Source organism: Osmerus mordax, chromosome 19 (genome assembly GCF_038355195.1).
Source record: "Osmerus mordax isolate fOsmMor3 chromosome 19, fOsmMor3.pri, whole genome shotgun sequence".
NCBI lineage: Eukaryota > Metazoa > Chordata > Actinopteri > Osmeriformes > Osmeridae > Osmerus > Osmerus mordax.
Genome location: NC_090068.1, coordinates 14,455,041 through 14,464,162, shown reverse-complemented (window position 1 = coordinate 14,464,162; position 9,122 = coordinate 14,455,041).

The window sequence follows — 9,122 nt, the reverse complement described above, 5'->3', positions numbered from 1 at the left end:
GGATAACCTGAACCTCCTGCCACAGTACCGGTGTGACAGGAGGTGATGAAAGGTTTTCTAGTGAATCAGTCCCTCCTGAGGTCTTAGTGAGTGTCGTGTCAGACCCCAGCAGGTGACCTCAACACTGCTCCCCCTGATGTGGCTGGACGTGACACCATTACTGCGAAAGGTCACCTGTCTGCTGTCCATGAACACGACGCAGAGAGGCCTGTCCATGGCCTTGAGACTTCAGCACTGTGGGGAGACACAGCAGCCAGGCACAAGTCAGGTTAGGCTCCCCAGGTCCAGCCAGGTGGAAAAGAAGGAAAATCAAACCCTGCCCCCAGAGATAAAAGGCCAGTCGCTGCTCACAGCCTCGGAGCAGAGCGCCTCGCGTCTATCATCTGCTCATCTCCACGGTGATAGTCAAGAGAACTGCTTACATACCTTGACAGGTGGGATGGAAAAGCAAGGGTACAAGATGTCCTGAGTCACATTGAGTGTGAAAATGTGTACTTTATCTAAATATCATTAGAACTGCCAGTTGTCGCGAGATTAACTTGATATTTGTTAATATACAAAGATAACTCATTTGTCAATTTATCAATCCAATCTAGAGAAAGCATGTTACAGTGCTATGACAGGTCTGTGCTTGAAAAACTTGTATGTATTTTGTATTTTTCACAAGCCTTAACTCACAACATAAAACGTTTTCTTTTGTAGTAGTAGTGCAACTTGTGTACGACATATTGCAAAACTATCAAGTTGCAATGTAACAGAACATTTATGGTTACATGATTAAATATAATTAATAATATGGAAGATTATATCCCTTATATCTCCAACCTTTGAGAGGTACTCTTATCAAACGCATTAGAAAACCTCAACAGCATCTTCATCTTACAAGCCACACAACACACCCCTCTTAGTTTTCACAAGATGAGTATTAAAGTACATCTTCTCATTTCCTTCTTTCCTGCTCTATATTTCCCCTTTATTGGCAGAGAGCTGGTTGTGTTTTAACTCTCCCCCTCATAATAAAATCACTGTGGCGACGCTGTAACTGGTGCAAAAAGTCAGGGTTTCTCCTGGGAGGAGCATTGATCTAAAAGCCCTCATATCGCGCTTCTCCCCACTCATGTCTCCGCTGGGTGGATTTTCTCCTTGGCTGAGCAGAGCATCTCCACTGGCTTGGAAACGTGGTGAGGAGGTCACTACAAGTTCCCCCGTCAGCAGAAAACTTCCCTCTGCAGAGTTGGAGTATTCTGGTGGGAGGGAGGGAGTGAGTGAGTGAGTGAGTGAGGGAGGGAGGGAGGGAGGGAGGGAGGGAGGGAGGGAGGGAGGGAGGGAGGGAGGGAGGGAGGGAGGGAGGGAGGGAGGGAGGGAGGGAGGGAGGGAGGGAGGGAGGGAGGGAGGGAGGGAGGAGACCTTGGCATCAGACCAGACTCAAGCCAAGTTTTTGTCTGGAGCTAAGCTTTATTCTCACCCTGCACACAGCCTCCTAACTCTAACCCTCCTCTCCAGACCACAGCCTCCTAACTCTAACCCTCCTCTCCAGACCACAGCCTCCTAACTCTAACCCTCCTCTCCAGACCACAGCCTCCTAACTCTAACCCTCCTCTCCAGACCACAGCCTCCTAACTCTAACCCTCCTCTCCAGACCACAGCCTCCTAACTCTAACCCTCCTCTCTAGACCACAGCCTCCTCTCCAACCAGAGGTGGGGAGGGGAACAGCAGAGGCAGGGAGGGGAACAGCAGAAGCAGGGAGGAGAACAGCAGAGGCAGGGGCCTGAGCAGGCCATCAGCTCACATAAGTAAAATATTTAGTGAGGCGGGTTAAAGATACAAACGAGAGAGCTAGCACACAAAGGGCCTCTAACCCTAACCTCTAACCCTGAGCTGGGTGCCAGAGCTGGGTTCCTGGGTGGGGAAGTCAAGCGAAGAGGGTTTCTTTCCTTTTTTCGGGACAGGAAAGCTTGAAAGGACTCATCAATTAAACATCATCAGTGGCATGCTGGAATGGCGAAGCGACAAGAACCATTGTTTGTCAACATTTGTCGTTATCCTTGAAGAATGTGGCCCACAAACGCACGTCTGTCTTATACATCACGGTGCTGAATTATTCATCAGTTGACTTTCGTCATAATAACAAGAAGCTTGAGGAAAACAGACAGCAAGGTTCTCTCAGTGAGTCTCTGAAATATTCATTTTTAGTGTATATCATTTAGTTCAGTTGTGTTACAATAAAAACTGTACCAAATGTGCACTTACAGAATATCCCAGCTTAAAACATAAAAATAATCAGATCTAAAAACATTACATTTGTATTTCAAATGTCAAAAAGTTTTGATAGGAAATATGACACCAAGACATGCTGAGTAATAATTTTAATATGAATAATTTCCCAAATTTTATAGATTCACTTTAAACAGAATGTGATGAAACTGCATCCTTGTGCTTTAAAGTTTAGAGTTGCGATGCTGTTTCCATACATTTAATAATAAAAGGTACCAGAAGCCCTGCCGGCCATAGATATATATATAAAGACTAGATGTCTTATTTATATATATCTATGCTGCCGGCCACATAAATGAAGCATACAGACCTCCTTCAGAGGCAGGAAGAGGACACACGTGAAGACGTGAATTATTCAAACTCTGGACATGACAGCAACGACCACGCCAAGCAGGCACAGCCCCACGCCGAGCAGGCACAGTCCCACGCCGAGCAGGCACTGCCCCACGCCGAGCAGGCACAGCCCCACGCCGAGCAGGCACAGCCCCACGCCGAGCAGGCACAGCCCCACGCCGAGAAACACAAGGAGGCCACTGATTATTCTCTCACACTTGAGGCCTGCACACTGACTCCGAAATCCGTGTCCGAAATGTTCGCACGTTAAAAAATAAATACGACCTCACGTTATGTCAATTGTGCTTACACATTGCCTCTGAAACTTTCGTCAGTCAAAAAAAAGTTCGGATCGGGTTTAATTTTCTGCGTTTTTCGCATCCATAGCCGGCACATTGAGAGGTTTTTGACAATTCAGAGCCACCGAATGTTGAGGCTGACAATTTAAAAAAAAACGCATTCAAAAATGTTGCACTCAGTGTGCGTGGGCTTTACTGCTGAGAGACAAGAGTGAGACATGAGACAAAGTGCACAAAGTATTAGATCAATGGGACCCTATGGGTAAACATGGGACCCTATGGGTAAACATGAGACCCTATGGGTAAACATGGGACCCTATGGGTAAACATGGGACCCTATGGGTAAACATGGGACCCTATGGGTAAACATGGAGATTGTAAAATGATACAGTTTACAGGTTCGATGTAAACTGTAGACTGCAGTTGGGGAGCTTGTGAATCAAACATATTCAACTTGTAGTAGGAAAAATCTGAATGTAAAATTCAAAACACTGCAAGCTCACCACCTTTTCACTAATTGCCAACCAATGGGCTTTAAAGCCATCTAGTGGTTGAACAAGGTAAGTGTTAGAATATGATGCGTAGAAGTTGGTAAGACAGATATAATCATATATATAATCGTATTTAATAATAGATAGAATAATAGATAGAATAGGAAAGAGATATTAGTTAGAAGTAGTGTTCAGCGTGTTCACTGTTCATGGTTGATGAGAAAACAAACAGTAATCTGGTTCCTGGGTCCCTCCTCCCTGAGACACAGCGTGACTCTGCCCTACTTTGTACCGTCACATCAAACCAGATGATATTACATTTCATTGACAGTTGCTTGAATTGAATCTGACCGCAGGTCATGTTATAAGGTTGTGGCCTCGTCCCTTCATCTGTGACCAGCCAGACCCTGTAGGCCTGTGTTCTCCCAGCAACACCTGGCTGTGTTCTCCCAGCAACACCTGGCTGTGTTCTCCCAGCAACACCTGGCTGTGTTCTCCCAGCAACACCTGGCTGTGTTCTCCCAGCAACACCTGGCTGTGTTCTCCCAGCAACACCTGCCTGTAGACATTTACATTTAGTCATTTAGCAGACGCTCTTATCCAGAGCGACTTACAGTAAGTACAGGGACATTCCCCCCGAAGCAAGTAGGGTGAAGTGCCTTGCCCAAGGACACAACGTAATTTTGCACGGCTGGGAATCGAACTGGCAACCTTCAGATTACTAGCCCGACTCCCTCACCACTCAGCCATCTGACTCCCTAGACACGCTCAGCAACACCTGCCTGTAGACACGCTCAGCAACCCTTGCCTATTGACACGCCCAGCAACACCTGCCTGTAGACACGCCCAGCAACACCTGCCTATAGACACGCTCAGCAACACCTGCCTGTAGACACGCCCAGCAACACCTGCCTGTAGACACGCCCAGCAACACCTGCCTGTAGACACGCTCAGCAACACCTGCCTGTAGACACGCTCAGCAACACACCACACACAGGCTCCCTCACCACACACAGGCTCCCTCACCACACACAAAGCAGGATTTTAGTTCACCTGCAGATCAAAGATGACCCTGGCTGAGGAGTCTCCTTGAGAGAGGTATTTCCTGCTAAGTACTGAACAGCAAAGTGGGGCCATACTTCCATCTGAAAACACACAGAGCCTGAAATACACACATTCAGCTTACTTTCGGGGGGGGGGTTAAATTCTCTTTCTTTTTACATGAAAGTGATGGACACCTTATTTTCCATCACAAAAAGCTACATACCTACTCGGCTACAGTACATCAAGTAAAATCCATTATCGCCCACTCACACACAAATAACAACTCTACACTCCCTCGCTCTCTCTCCAAGCTGAGGTCAGTCCTTCACAACCAACAGCAACCCTAACCCTAACCCAAGCCACGGCGTGTGGGGATCAAGCAGGCTCCTTAGCCTCTGCTGTGGTGGAAAGGCTGGTCTCTGGTTACCTGTGCTCCCTCTCAGGATTGTGAGGGTTATTACGAGATGCGCTGGAGTGGAGGTGGATGTGACTCCTTTTTTCGAGCTGTCACTCAGAGGGAGGCTGTGCTGATGTGCCAAACACAGGGAGCGTTGGGCAGCAGGTCAGGTTACGGCCCTGCTAGAGCTGGTCACACTCGGCTCCAGTTGCTCGTAACGGCGGATCGCTTTCCCCCCGGCTGCCACATGAAGCAGTCTGTTCCAAGTGACGGGATGGTTATTTATTCATCACAGTGGGGAAGAAGGGTAGAGATGTTGTGAATGGGGGTCCTTGTCATCTGCAGCGCAGGAAACAGCTGACACAAGAGTATCTGTTACTCTTCCCTCTATTCCAGCCCCCCCAGCCCAGCCCCCCAGCCCCTCCCCCCCCCCAACAACACCAGCCCCCTCAGCCCAGCCCACCCACCCCCACCTAGCCCTCCTTGTCCAGCCTCCAGCCCCACTAGCCCTCCTTGTCCAGCCTCCAGCCCCTCTAGCCCTCCGGGTCCAGTCTCCAGCCCCACTAGCCCTCCGTGTCCAGTCTCCAGCCCCACTAGCCCTGCGTGTCCAGCCTCCAGCCCCACTAGCCCTCCTTGTCCAGCTTCCAGCCCCACTAGCCCTCCGTGTCCAGCCTCCAGCCCCACTAGCCCTCCTTGTCCAGCCTCCAGCCCCACTAGCCCTCTTTGTACAGCCTCCAGCTCCACCTTCTACTCTCCGACCACAGAGACTCATGACACACCTGACACACCTGACACACCTGACACACCTGACACACCTGACACAGCCTCTCCGTCATTCACACCACTGGAGTGGCCTCTGGGATGCCGATAGAAAACCTCCCTTTACACCAGAACCATCCCAAAACCTCCCCAGTTAAACCCAAACTATTCCCACCACTGGTTACTCAGACCAGGGAGCAGGTACACCCAAACTATTCCCACCACCGCACAGCCAGCCTGCGCCTGGCAGCAACACCAGCCTGTCTGACTCAGCAGCGACCTGCAAGGTCATGGCAGGGCAGTGTATCAGGGGCAGGGCAGTGTATCAGGGGCAGTTTATCAGGGGCAGTGTATCAGGGGCAGGGCAGTGTATCAGGGGCAGTGTATCAGGGGCAGGGCAGTGTATCAGGGGCAGTGTATCAGGGGCAGGGCAGTGTATCAGGGGCAGTTTATCAGGGGCAGGGCAGTGTATCAGGGGCAGTGTATCAGGGGCAGGGCAGTGTATCAGGGGAAGTTTATCAGGGGCAGGGTAGTGTATCAGGGGCAGTTTATCAGGGGTAGGGCAGTGTATCAGGGGCAGTTTATCAGGGGCAGGGCAGTGTATCAGGGGCAGGGCAGTGTATCAGTGGCAGTTTATCAGGGGCAGGGCAGTGTATCAGGGGCAGGGCAGTGTATCAGGGGCAGTTTATCAGGGGCAGGGCAGTGTATCAGAGGCAGGGGCAGGTGGCTGAGATAAGGCCCTGTATATGCCAGTGTCTTTTACACACAGGGCTTGGTTAACAGGTTATCAGTCCTTTCACTCTGGAGGTATCCTGATACTCGGCTCCTCAGCCCAGCGGAGAGAAAGTGGCCCCCTTGCGAGGCCCCTCTCCCCCACTCCCCCTTGCACAGCCGCCCAGACACCTGAGAGCGTCCACGGTGTGAAATCTCACACGAAGCCCCGCTCTGTGGAGCCTTCGGCTCACCGTGCTGGCACGGCTCAGAGTCGCTCCTCCTCACTTTCCCTGCTCACACAACGGGGGCCCTCTCCTCCCAGATGCCCCCACCATGCCCCAGAGAGTGGGGGGCCCTACCCCCGGACCCCCCAGGCCCCCAGAGAAACCTCCACACAAGGCAGCTGTCTGTACAGCCAGCCTCCAGCACTAACCAGCAGGTGAACTGCATTCAATATTGATCATGGCGCTCAGGATCACTGTGAAGCCGGGAAACGCTTTAATTAAACTGGAGCTCACCTCAAAAGCTGCATTCACAGACGTCAGTCAGCAACGGAGGGATGGAGTGAAACCGTATCTGGCCACTTTCCTCCTCACTGTGGCAACAAAGAGGCCAGGGTCCTGTCCCTATTGTAGCGGGCTGCCCGTCTCCAGGAACGTGTAACTGAACTCACCCACCCTCATTGTGTGGGTTGTAAGCAATATGTTCCTCTGTGTGATGGGTGAGCACATTAACACAGATTCTTTTCTCTGCAGGTTTCCTGATACCTGGGGTGTTTGTTACAGTGCATTTGATTTTCAGCAACCCCATAGAGGTCTACCCAGCAGTTCTAGAGGCTGCTGACAGCCTGCGCAAGAACATAATTTCCACCAGCTTCAGGAGCTTTTATTGTGAAAATAGATTTGTAACTTGGACTTTGCTCGTCAAAGTCACATCGAAATCATGACTGCTAGGTTTGTATTTGGTTGGGATTGAAGACATGTAAGCAAATTGTAAGTGTTAAAACACTGTTAACAACCATGGTAAGTTCAGGTAAGACTATAGAAGTATAGCAGTGTTTCCAATTTTTCATTTGCATTTTTAACTGTGGAATACTGAGCTCAGTAATAAACAGTGGAGGGACTTTGCTGCCCTCTGGTGGGCAGCAGTGCTTAACACAAGGAATGACGCTTCCATTCCATTCTTGCTGCAAGTTACCATCACATCTTGTATTGCACAAAACACAGCAGTGAAATATCTGATAACAAACCAAACAATATAAAACTAACTAGGAACTTTTATAATTGCATTGAAGGCTTAATATTTACATTTAAACACCACCAAATGTGTTGGTTTTGAATTCACCTCTTCAAAATTTAAATATGTATTAAAAAAAATATATAATTAAGATCCCAAAATTCAAGGTTCGCAAAATTCAGGTAGCTCAAATAAAATTTATTCAGATCCCAACAATACCCCCAAAAAAATCAAGCTTCAATTTTAGCTGCTCAAATTCGAATGGTGAAATTCAGATTTAAAAAAATTCTGAACCGAAAAACTTTGAGCCGAAAAAATTCAGACTGCAACATTCGGGATAGCATGGATGGGTAAGGCAATCAAGCCTGAATGCAATCAAACTATTTCACTTCTCCGAGAAGGGTCCAACTGCAGACCTCTCTCCTCAGGCCTCTCTCATCCAGGTGTAGCTGCAGGCAGTCATGCATGCATACATGCATTGCCTGACAAGTCAATTCTGAAGGTAACATTTACATTTACATTTAGTCATTTAGCAGACGCTCTTATCCAGAGCGACTTACATTAAGTACAGGGACATTCCCCCGAGGCAAGTAGGGTGAAGTGCCTTGCCCAAGGACACAACGTCATTTGGCTTGACCGGGAATCGAACTGGCAACCTTCAGATTACTAGCCCGACTCCCTCACCGCTCAGCCACCTGACTCCCCGGGGAGCCAGTGTAAAGTAGCTAGGACAGGACTAATGTGTTCTCTCCTTTTAGTTTTGGTTAATAATCTAGCTGCAGAATTTTGAATGAGCTGTAGTCTTTTAGTGGTAGAGAACCCTCGTAACAACTAAGATCCATCGTTATCGGGAAACGCAGTTTAGTAAGCAGGATTTGATGGCCAAATTCCTACACGTATAAAATGCAATTCAATGTGGAAATTGTCCAAGTAATCCAAGTATTCAGAATACGTTACGTTACTCAATCTGAGTAACGTAACGGAATACGTTACAAAATACATTTTTGGGCATGTATTCTGTAACGATATAGCCTACGTTTTGAAAGTATCCTTCCCAACACTGCACATAGCCTATCACCATTCCTTCTTGCACTAAGGGAAATGAGAAGAGAACCCTGTTTCATTCTACACTGCACTCTTAGTATTTTGAAGTGTTAATCTATGCAATCTTCAAAAATAATAAGTATGTATACTTATTTAAAATATACAGAAATATCAGTGTTAAATGTAAGTTAAAAAACATCTGCAACCAACGCAATTTCCCTAGAAATGGTACCCTCTCTAGTTAAATATATTTTTAAATATTTCTTAATAGGGGCAAGGTGGAGGTCCAACCACCACGGTGAAGGCGAATCACCCATGTTAAGGTGTTGGGTTTCTAATATTATGTCGAGATCGCAAAACATACATAATGATATCCACAAGGGGACAGTGTTGCGCTGGTTTTTAAGATATTCACACCAAACTCAGAATTCGTTTTTACCAAATAATTTCTGCCCTACAGTGTCTCAGAAATGTGTCAGTCAAGTGTCAATATCTGAGTGTGTTGAGGGTTACCCCCCATCGCTATTATG